This window comes from Protobothrops mucrosquamatus, unplaced genomic scaffold (assembly GCF_001527695.2).
Source record: "Protobothrops mucrosquamatus isolate PMUCROS unplaced genomic scaffold, P.Mucros_1.0 scaffold3381, whole genome shotgun sequence".
NCBI classification, from domain to species: domain Eukaryota; kingdom Metazoa; phylum Chordata; class Lepidosauria; order Squamata; family Viperidae; genus Protobothrops; species Protobothrops mucrosquamatus.
The window spans coordinates 46,031-57,551 of NW_015389363.1; the positions used below are offsets into that span (position 1 = coordinate 46,031).

Consider the following 11,521-nt stretch of genomic DNA (forward strand, 5'->3'; position numbering starts at 1 on the left):
GTTTTAATATAATTTTAAATTAACATAGGCCTAAATATTATATCTTCTTTTAATTGTGTTTTAATTATAGTATTTTGTATTTTTGTAATTGTTTTATCTGGCTGTTAGCCGCCCTGAGTCCGTAAGGAGAAGGGCGGGATATAAATACAATAAAATAAATAAATAAATAAATAAATAAATAAATAAATAAATAAGTATACTATGTCCACAGCATTTCGCTGGTCTACTAATTTAGTCACTTTGTCAAAGAATGAAATAAGTTTGGTTTGGCATGATCTGTTTTTAACAAACCCGTGCTGACTTCTAGTTATTACTTTATTTGTTTCTAGATGTTCGCAGATCTGTTTTATTATTTTTTCCACTATCTTCCCAGGTATTGATGTTAGGTTGATTGGTCTGTAGTTTCCTGGGTCTGTTTTTTTTCTCCTTTTTTGAAGATGGGAACCACATCAGCTCTTTTCCAATCCTCTGGTAGTTCCACAATGCTCCAGGATTTTTTAAAGATATGGTACAATAGTTCTGAGATAACATCTGCCAGCTCCTTCAGAACCCTGGGATGTAATCCCTCAGGTCCCGGTGATTTATATTCATCAAGGTCAGACAGGTGTTCTCTTACCATTTTCTTGCTTATTTTAATTTCTATTTCTTGTCTCCTTTTACAGTTGTGTTTTTGGTAGGTTGGGCTATAGTTTCTTTTTGTGTGAAGACTGATGCAAAGAATGAGTTAAGCAGCTCTGCTTTCTCCAGCATGATTGGATGGAGAATTCACCAATGGGTTATCTTAATCTTCCTGCTCCAATTGGGACTAAGTCCGAAGGTTATAAACGCCTGTGCTCTGCCATGTGCTCCCCAGTTTTTCGACTTAGTCTTCAGCTCCTAGACGCATCTTGAAATAGAGAAAATCCTAAATTTATCTTTTTTCACAATTGACTGATTGGAATTAATTAAAGAATTGCAGGCAGCTGCCTGCTCAAGCTGAGCCAACAGGCTCACAAGAGATACAGAAATTCCCCTTGGAGAACCTTTTTTGGTGACTCTACACAGCCCTTTGTTCTCCAGAGCCATCATCAACCAGGAGCCAAATTCAAACTCACAGATCGTCGGCGCGGCTTCCCTGCGCTAAGCCAAGCTTCCGACACACAGCTGATTGGCGGAGAGGAGGATTCGCTCCGCAAGGCATTTTAATCGGCACGGCTTTCCGGCTTGAAGTGAGGCTCCCAGCATTCAGCCGATCAGCGGAGAGGAGGAAACGCTCCGCGAGGCTGTCCCGATCGTCAGTGTGGCTTTTCGGTGCGAGGTGAGGCTTCCGGCTCTCAGCTGATCGGCAGGGAGGAGTAATCGCCCCGCGAAGCTGCTCCGATCGTCGGCGAGCTCTCTGAGTGAGGCGAGGCTCCGGCAGGACCAGCGTTCGCTCAGCTGATCGGCGGAGGAGAGAGATTGCTCCGCGAAGCTGCTCCAATCGTCAGCGAGGGCTCTGAGCGAGGCGAGGCTCCGGCAGGACCAGCGTTCACTCAGCTGATCGGCGGAGGGGAGAGATCACTCCGCGACACTGCCTCCGATCTTCAGCTGATTGAAGGAGAGAACCAGCTGCCTTTGGAGAGGAGACTGATCTGATCGACGGAGCAGCGGTGGCCCGGTGAGCACATTAACTTTCTGACCAGCCACTCGGCCGGAAGGCCGAGAGAGAGGCTTCTAAGGCCGCAAGGCCATCTGCCTAGGAGCCCAGGATCTTCCTCCTGGAATGTGGGCTCAGCACCATAGTCACCAGCCAACACTTGGCCCGGGCCCCTGGAACCATACTGGGCCCAGTATAGGTGTAGGCCAACGGTCGCCACCAACTGTGGGGAGGCCAAGCTTGTCCATTCAAGGACGCACAGCCTAGCAATAAAACCCCACCACCACGACCCCTCACCTGGGTTGGAGTGCTTCGTCTGGGCTCTTTCAGTGGGTTTAAAGCACTAGAGGGGGGCGCCTCACACTGAACAGAGACCTCAAGGATAGCCAATCATCATGGCTGATCCGGCATCATCATCGTCATCATCGTCAACTGAGGCCCCTGCAAAGAGGAAACAGGGGAAGAGTTCATCCAAGGGCAAACAGCCTGCCAAACGGCCCAGGTCAGACAGAGAACCCTCTAACCGCCATTCCACACTGGAAGGGGACACCTCCAGATCAGGCGGGTCAATTTTTGAGCCACTATCTGTTCACTGCAACTTAGCCCCAGGGGCCTGGTCTCCTCCTAGGGAAGCACCCCAGGTTAACTTATCGGGGCCAGGCTCAGTGACACAGGGGGTGTCTACACAGGGATTAACATCAGCTGGGGCCCAGTCCAGCTTTACGCACTCTGCAGCTGGCTTACGTCCCTCCGAGAGCCAGTCCGTTGATCCAGAGAGCCTCCAGGCTATGATAGCTCATGCAGTGGCACAGTTTATGGCCGCTTCCAGGCCCTAGCACCTCCCACAGATTTCCCCACCCCCTAGGGGAATCACCTGTCATCCTGAGCCACTAGACATAGCAGAGGAGGCTTCATCTGAACCAGATTCCGTAGGCTATGATCATACAGGCCTCGTTCTATCTGATGATGAGGGTGCATCAACATCAGATCCGGCCCCACCTGTGGGGCTTTTTGATCACTCTCTTTTCAATTCCTTGTTAATCAAGGCCTGCACCACAGGCAACCTCATCCCAGAGGAGGAGGCACCAACTCCATCCACATCCAAGGATCCCAATCCAATTTACGCTGAGCTGGTGGTAACACAGAAACATGTCCCTTGCCCCCCTTTCTTCAGCAACACGGTGCAGAAACAGTGGGAGAATCTTGGGTCTATTCCCAGTCTGGGGTCAACAGAGAGGAATTTGTTTAATGTGGTGCCTTCCTTCGCCTCATTACTAGAGATCCCTCAAATTGACGAGCCTTTGATCTCCCTGTTTGCAAATGCAAACATTCCAGGGGACACATCTGAGGCCCTTAAAGCAGAGGACAAAAAGATCGAGGCGGCCTTACGCAGGTCACATCAGGCGTCAGCCTGGGCAGTCAAGGCTTCAACTTCCATGGCCTTCTTTGCTCGAGCCTCAGTACTGTGGCTATGCGAACTTCAGGAAATGATTCCACCAGACCAGGTCCGGATTCACCAAAACGTGGGTAAGTTGGTGGCCACATCACAGTACTTGGCTGATTCTTCCCTTCAAACCGCCAGATATTCTTTGCGGGCCATTGCTGCGGACATCTCGGCACGTAGACTCGTGTGGCTTAAGAATTGGTGGGTGGACTTAAAAGCCAAGTGGCGCCTTGCTACGAAGCCTTACAAAGGGGGGCACTTATTTGGTGCGGCCCTCGATCCCTACCTAATAGAGGGCAAGGACAAACGCAAGACACTTGTTAATACGGCCAGAAAGGGAGACAAGCGCCCGGGATCAGGGTCAGCACAGGCCTACTATTGTAGGCAGCCCTTTCGGACAGCTCCCAGCTGGAGCTGGGGTCAGACATCCCGCACCTCTTACCAGAGACCGGAGCGTCAGCAGGACCGTTCCTCATATGGTAACCACCCGCAGGTCCAAGGCAAGAGGCCCTCCCGAGGCACAGGAGGACGGTTCTACAAACGAGGCAAGTGATTCAATAAAATTCTCTCCCATAGGAGGACGGCTGTCCCTCTATTCCAACACATGGGCAGCCACCACCACGGACTCATGGGTTTTAAACACCGTCACTCAGGGTCTGATGCTAGAGTTTCGGTCCAGCCCACCGGACCGCTTCCGCCCTTGTTCCATCCCCTCGAACGGCGCTAAAGCGTCCCTCATGTCGGAGGCCATAGCACACCTGTTACAGATTCAGGCCATAGAACCGGTTCCTAAGAACCAGGAAGGACGGGGATTCTATTCAAACCTCTTCATTGTTCCCAAATCTTCGGGGGGATGGAGGGCAATCTTGGACCTAAAAGGTCTAAATATTTTCCTGAAGTACAGGAAGTTCAAAATGCAGTCTCTGCAGTCAATTTTGGCCGGAATTAGACAAGGGGACTTTCTGACTTCTATAGACTTAACTGAGGCTTACTTGCATATTCCCATCCTACTCGGACATCGCAAGTTTCTCAGGTTTAGTTATGCCCACAGACACTACCAGTACAGGGCCTTACCGTTCAGCCTCTCCTCATCCCCTAGAGTATTTACCAAAGTACTGGCAGCACTGGCCGCTCACCTGAGACAGGCGCCCATCAGAGTCCAGTGCTATTTGGATGACATATTAATACAGTCCTCCTCCTTCCGGAAAGCTCAATCAGACCTTACCCTTGCCGTTAGAACCTTTCAGGAGCACGGGTTCTCTGTGAACTTTCAGAAAAGCCACACTGTCCCCACAACCCGGCTCCTACACTTAGGAGCAATTATAGACACAAGTAGCTGTACGGTCTATTTGTCACAGGATCGCCGGGCCAGCATTCGGAAACTGATCCAGCGCATCCAGAGAACCAGGGTGGCCACCTTGGTCTCGCTATCTCAACTTCTGGGGAAGATGGTGTCCTGTGTTCAGATCGTTCCGTGGGCCCGTCTCCATGCCCGGGAGTTACAGTGGCTTCTTCTTCCATTCCAAAGACTACACATCAGCGCCTCCACCCAGAAGGTTCGAGTTCCGCAAAAGGCATTGAACTCCCTTCGATGGTGGACCTCTCCAGCCTTGGCGAGGGGCACAGAATTCAAGGAGCCAGCCAGGATCACCCTTACCACGGACGCCAGTCTGTTTGGCTGGGGAGCCCACCTCGAGTCACACTGGGCCCAGGGCCAGTGGACTCAGGAAGAATTAAAGAACAGTATAAACTGGCTAGAGCTCAGGGCCATTCGACTGGCCCTAAGACAACTCAAGGACATAGTAGCGGGACAACACGTCCTGGTACTTACCGACAACATCGCAGCCAAGGCACACGTCAACAGGCAGGGGGGACCAGGTCCAGGCACCTCATGGAGGAGGCCCAGTTGTTGGGGGGTTGGGCAGAACTAAATCTTGCTTCCATCAGGGCGGAGCACATTTCCGGCATGACCAATCAACAGGCGGACTCCCTAAGCAGAGCAACTGTGGATCATGCCGAATGGCGACTGGATCCGGAGGTGTTTCAGGAGATCGCGGACAGGTTTGGTTCCCCAACCCTAGACCTCTTTGCCTCCCCATACAACTCCCAAGATTCTTTTCCAGATTCCCGTCACTGACAGTGGAAGGAACAGATGCCCTCCGCTGCCCCTGGCCCAGGGAACTACTTTACGCTTTCCCTCCCTTGCCACTACTTCCAGCTACGATCCGGAAAGCACTACACGAGCAAGCAGAAGTTCTACTGATCGCGCCGAACTGGCCCAGATGCCCATGGTTCGCCGACCTGATGGATCTCTCCGTCTCCCCTCCTTGGAGGATTCCAGCAGATCGTATCTCCCTCACTCAGGGGGAGCTCCGGCATCCGGACCCGCAGTGGCTCCAGTTAACCGTCTGGCACTTGAACGCCGGGCATTGAGACGAGACTTATAATCGTCAAGGGTAATAGCCATGATTCAACAATCCAGGCGCCCTTCGACGAATAGGATATACAATGCCACTTGGAAAAGCTTCTGCGGTTGGTGTTCGGGGCATAGCATTGATCTAACGGCGATCTCAGTGCCAACTGTGTTGGAATTTCTAATGGACGGGCTGGATAAAGGCTTGTCCTTGAACACCATCCGTAGACAGGTTGCAGCCCTCGCTATGGTAATCACGTGCAACAATGCTGCTCCCCTGGCACACCATCCCATGGTTCGCTCCTTCCTGAAGGGAGCTTCAAACACATGCCCACCGCCGGTGCATCGATATCCCTCGTGGGACCTACACCAGGTCCTACTGGCACTCGCCTCATCACCCTTTGAACATATAGACTCATGTTCCCTTAAACTATTGTCCATGAAGGTGGCATTCCTAGTTGCGATCACCTCAGCCAGAAGGATCTCAGAGCTGGCCGCCTTGTCGGTCAATAAAGACTTGTGTGTGTTCCATGCAGATAGGGTGATCCTCCGACTTGACCCTTCCTTTCTTCCCAAGGTGAACTCTCTGTACCACAGATCACAGGAGATGGTTCTACCAGAGTTCTGTCCCAACCCGTCCAATGACGTTGAAGAACAGTGGAACACACTGGACGTTCGCAGGGCCCTACTATGCTACATAAACTGGACCTCAGCTTTCCGTAGGTCCGAGGCAATGTTTATCTCCTTTCAACCTTCGTCCTTGGGACAAAAGGTATCCTCGTCCACAATAGGTAGATGGATTAGGTCCTGCATCGCCCTTACATACCAAAGTCTATCATTGCCGGTTCCCAGGCATATAATGGCCCACTCTACCCGGGGCGCTGCTACCTCAGCGGCTTGGGCAACTCGGGCATCCATAGGGGAGATTTGCAGGGCAGCGGTATGGTCCTCACCCTCATACTTCGTCTGTCACTATAAGATCGATAATTACGCATCCTCCGATGCCTCATTCGGTCACAAGGTTCTGACACAAGCATTGTCATCTAGTGGGACCCAGGCCCAGACGGATTCCCCCCCCCATAGGGACACAGGGCTTTGGTATGTCCCATTGGTGAATTCTCCATCCAATCATGCTGGAGAAGGGGCGTTGTCTTACCTGAACACCTTTTCTCAGCATGATGATGGAGAATTCACTCCCTCCCTTAGGGTCTGTAGGCCCTGGGTCTAGTAATCGAAAGGTACATGCGTCGGACTAGAGTCTGTATATCGCCTAGTCTCAAAACTGGGGAGCACATGGCAGAGCACAGGCGTTTATAACTTTCGGACTTAGTCCCAATTGGAGCAGGAAGATTAAGATAACCCATTGGTGAATTCTCCATCATCATGCTGAGAAAAGGCGTTCAGGTAAGACAACGCCCCTTCTCTCTACTGCCTGTTACGTCCTTGCCATTTTCTCTCTTTAGTGGACTGACTGTTTCCTTGACTTTTTTCTTCTTATTTGTATCTTGAAAGAAACTTGTTTTAATTATCTTTGACTTTTGTTTCAAGTCTTTGTTCATTCTGAGCCTTTGCTTTCCTGACTTCATCTTTTCAGATTTTGGCTATATGCTGATATTCTGCCTTAGTTATGTGTCCCTCTTTCCCTTTTTTGTACTTATCCTTTTTGTCTTTCAGTTTATCAGAGAGATCTTTGTGCAACCATGTTGATTTCTTCCTGGATTTCTTGTTTTTCTTTTTCAGTAGTATTGTGCTGGATTTTATGATCATATTTTTCAGAGTTTCCCAAGCTTCTTGAGTTTTCCCCTTTAGGATTTTCATCCAAGGAATCTTTCCCAAGCTCTCTCTGTGTTTGTTAAAATCAGCTCTTTTAAAATCTAAGACTCTGGTATCATTGTGTTCTATTACTTGTGTTTGCATTATATTGAATTCCAATGTGACAAGGTTCCTGCAATTTCAACTCCCTCTATCACTTCTTCTCTGTTTGTGAGAATTAAGTCCAGTATGGCTGTCCCTCTAGTTCCCTCCTCTACCTTTTGGACAAAAAAGGTGTCAGCTAGGTTGGTCAGGAACCTATTTGATTTCTCACTTGATGCAGAATTAGTCTTCCAGTTGATGTCAGGGTAATTGAAGCCCCCCATTACTATTGTAGTGTGTTTCCTACATATATTTGTTAATTGGTTAGCAAAAAGTACATCTACCGGTCTTATATTTGTTTGCCTCCTTTTCAGGGAGTGTCTTACCTTAGGACTACCACAGCCAGGCCTCCCACACCCTGACACCTGTTGCACCACTGCTTGATTTCTTCTGCGGCCGCTTTCCGCCACTTGCTGCCAGACGCCATGTGGCGCATTGCGCCGTTGCTGCTGCTCGTGGCAGGAAACCGCATGGTGCTTTGGGCTGCTTCTGCTTGCTTGCGCAGTGCTTCAGGCTGCTTCCGCTCCTTGCACACTTCGGGCCGCTTCTGCTTGCTCGTACAGTGCTTCAGGCTGCTTGTGCTTGCTTGCATAGCGCTTTGGGCCTCTGCTGCTGCTCCTGAAGCGCTTCGGGCCATGTCCGCTGCTCGCACAAACAGCCCGAAGCGTGTGAGGAGCGGAAGCGGCCCGAACGCTGCACGAACAAGCAAAAGTGGCCCGAAGCGCTGCGTGAGCAAGCAGAAGCAGCCTGAAGCATGTGAGGAGTGGAAGTGGCCCAAAGCGCTGCGCGAGCAAGCAGAAGCAACCCAAAGCACTGTGTGAACAAGCAGAAACAGCCCGAAGCACTCCATGAGCAAGCAGAAGTGGCCTGAAGCGTGTGAGGAGCGGAAGTGGTGAGCAGTGACAACGGTGCAATGCGCCACATGTTGTCTGGTGGCAAGTGGCAGCAAGCGGCTGCAGAAGTCAAGCAGCAGCACAACAGGTGTTGGGGTGTGGGAGGCCTGGCTGTGGTGGGCCTACCAGTAAGGTAAGCTGGTGCGGAGCACGTGGGGCAGCTTTACCCCCCCCCCAGCCCCACCCTAGCTTGATTTTTGGAGGTGCACCTTGCCCCCAAACTAGGGCTTAGTTTTGGAGTAGGGCTTATATTAGACCCACCCCCCAAAATCAAGCTAGGGCTTACTATCAGGCTGGGTCTTACTTTTGGGGAAACGGTATTTTTTCTGCTTGGTTGGGTGGCCTTTAGTATACACCTATGGCAATATCATTCTTTTTTTCTTTTATATTGACCCATATGCATTCTAGGAGGTTTTCGTTTTTGCTTTCAGGCATTTCTGTAGCAATATAGTGTTCTTTTACATATAATGCAACTTCATTATATGTAAAATGTTAATGCAAATTTGTATGGCTACCCATCTAAATACACAACTCTGGGTGGATCACAACAACAATAAAACCCAGAACTATAAAAATCATACAACATAAAATCATAAAACCCAAACAAACCCAGTGCCTCAATCATTCCCTTGTGATGCCCCACAACCAACTCCAGACATCCTCACTTTACCCCAGTGCCTAGGTGAAAAGCCAGGTTTTGATGGCCTTCCAAAAGGCTGAAATGGTGTGTGCCTGACAAATAACTGGGGAGAGGTTGTTCCATAAGGTAGGGGCAGCCATGGAAAAGGCACACTTTTCTTTGCCCATTTTATAAGAACATTTAGTTGTTTATGCAATTCTTACACCCACTTTTCTGCTTTTTGAGTACCCAGAGAATTTTAAACCACATATACCATTCTTCTTGTTGTTGTTGTGCCATATCCATTATCGGACGTTGGCGATCATGTTGGCGATCCTGTTTTTATCAGCAGCCGCACGAAAAAGTGCTGCTGAGTTTTGTCCAATCCAATCCCTTAGATTTTGAAGCCACGATGTTCTTCTTCTGCCTGGACCTCGTTTGCCTTCAATCTTTCCCTGGAGGATTAAATGGAGTATGCCGTATTTTTCTGGGTGTCGCATCACATGTCCGAAATATTCTAATTTTTGTTTTTTAATTGTTTTGATGATTTCCCTTGGCTTTCCCAGGAGGCTTATCACCTCCTCATTTCTGATCTTGTCAACCCAGCTTATACATAACAGCCGCCTGTAAATCCACATTTCAAATGCTTCTAGTCTCTTCAGGTGGCCTTCTGTCAGAGACCAACTCTCTACTCCATAGAGCAGGATAGAAAAAAATATAGCATCTGACAAGCCTGATTTTCAGTCTTAGGCTTATGTCGTGACTGCAGAAGACCTTTTTCATTTTGAAAAATGCTGTTCAGGCTTTTTCTATCCTTGTCTTTACTTCAACGGTCATGTCCCAGCTTTCATGTAAATTAGAACCGAGGTGCGTGATCCTTTCAACTTTTTCTAGTGGTATTCCTTCTGAATTTATTGGTGGTAAATTAACGGGTTGTTTGCTGACGACCATGATCTTGGTTTTTGAGGTGTTAAGCTTCAAGCCGTATTTTTCAGATATTTCTGTGACTCTGTTGATGAGGAGCTGAAGGTCTTCATGCTTACTGGCAAGCAGAACTGTATCGTCAGCATATCTTAAGTTATTGATCCAAACACCGTTTACTTTGATGCCAGCATCGATGTTCTCCAGTGCCTTGTTGAAGATTGACTCAGAGTAGATATTGAACAACAGTGGAGACAGAATACATCCCTGTCTGACCCCTCTTCTTATTTCTGCATCAGCTGAGTATTTTTGGCCTAGTCTCACATTTGCTACCTGATGCCAATACAGATTCTTTATTATTTATTTATTTTATTTATTTATTTATTTATTGAATTTATATACCGCCCTATCTCCCTTACGGGACTCAGGGCGGTGAACAGGCAATAATAAAAACCACGATAAATATACACAAATTTCTGTTCTAAAATCAAATTAAATAACAGGATGTCTTTGTCATCTAGTCCCCCTTGTTTCAGGATTTCTAATAGTTTGCTGTGTCTTATTTTATCAAAAGCTTTTTCGAAATCAATGAAGCACATGTAAACACTGTGATTGACATCTCTACAATGCTGTACAAGAACCTGAATGCTGAACAGCGCATCTCATGTACCAAGATTGTTTCTGAAACCAAATTGTGTGTTACCTAGACACTCTTCAATTTTGTTGTATATTCTTGTGTGAATTATTCTCAGGAATATTTTCAGAGCATGACTCATTAAGCTTATTGTTCTGTATTTGGTACACTTCTTTGCATTTATTTTTTGGGGAATTGTCACAAAGGTTGATTTTAGCCAATCATTTGGTATCTTTCCTGTTTCATATATCTGATTGAAGAGCTGCAGTAAAAAATTCTTCCCATTTTCTTCCAGCAATTTTAAAATTTCTACTGGGATATCATCAGGTCCTGTGGCTTTTCTCGTTTTTGCTATTTTTATTGCATGTTCAACCTCTTCCATAGTGATATTTGGTCCAGTTGTTATACTTCCCATATCTATATCTATATAGTGTCCTCAAAAAGTTTTTCAATATATTCCTTCTATCTTTTTAGTTTTTCATCCTCATCTAAGATAATTTCCCCCTCTTTGTCAACTAAGTTGTTGGTTTTCTTTTTGTAGAGGCCTGCTGCTTCTTTCACTTTTTTGTGTAAATTGAAATTATCATGTATACGTTCTGTCTCTTCTATTTCCTTGCATCTCTTTGCAAACCACTTTTCTTTTGCCAGTCAAATTTTTCTTCTAATTGTTTTCTGCAATTCATTGTATTTTTCTTTGTTTTTATTTTTATAAGATCTTCTTTCATCCATGAGATGAAGAATTTCCTCCATCATCCACTGTTGTTTCTTGTGGTACCCCTCTCTCTGTTTTGAATTTGTTACCTCTACTATTGCATTTTTAAATTTATTCCAGTTCGCTTCTACATCATCATTCAGGTTGTAGGTTTCCCTTAAATGATTTTCTAGTTCTTCTTTAATCTTACCTCCATGTTTAATGATGAAGTCTCTGTCGATTCTTGGTTTAGCAGGGTTCAGGTTTTTCATCCTTTTTAGTTTCAGCTGGACTTCAGCAAGTAGTAGATTATGATCGGATGGTACATCTGCACCTGGGTTTGTCTTTACTGATTTTACTGAGTTTCTAAATCTTTT

The 11,521-nt window shown here is 47.3% G+C and overlaps 1 pseudogene; it reads left to right on the forward strand.

Annotated features, from left to right (window-relative positions):
• The first annotated feature begins 5,025 nt into the window (after positions 1-5,025).
• Positions 5,026-6,450, forward strand: LOC107297559 (annotated as a pseudogene).
• The last annotated feature ends 5,071 nt before the right edge of the window (positions 6,451-11,521 follow it).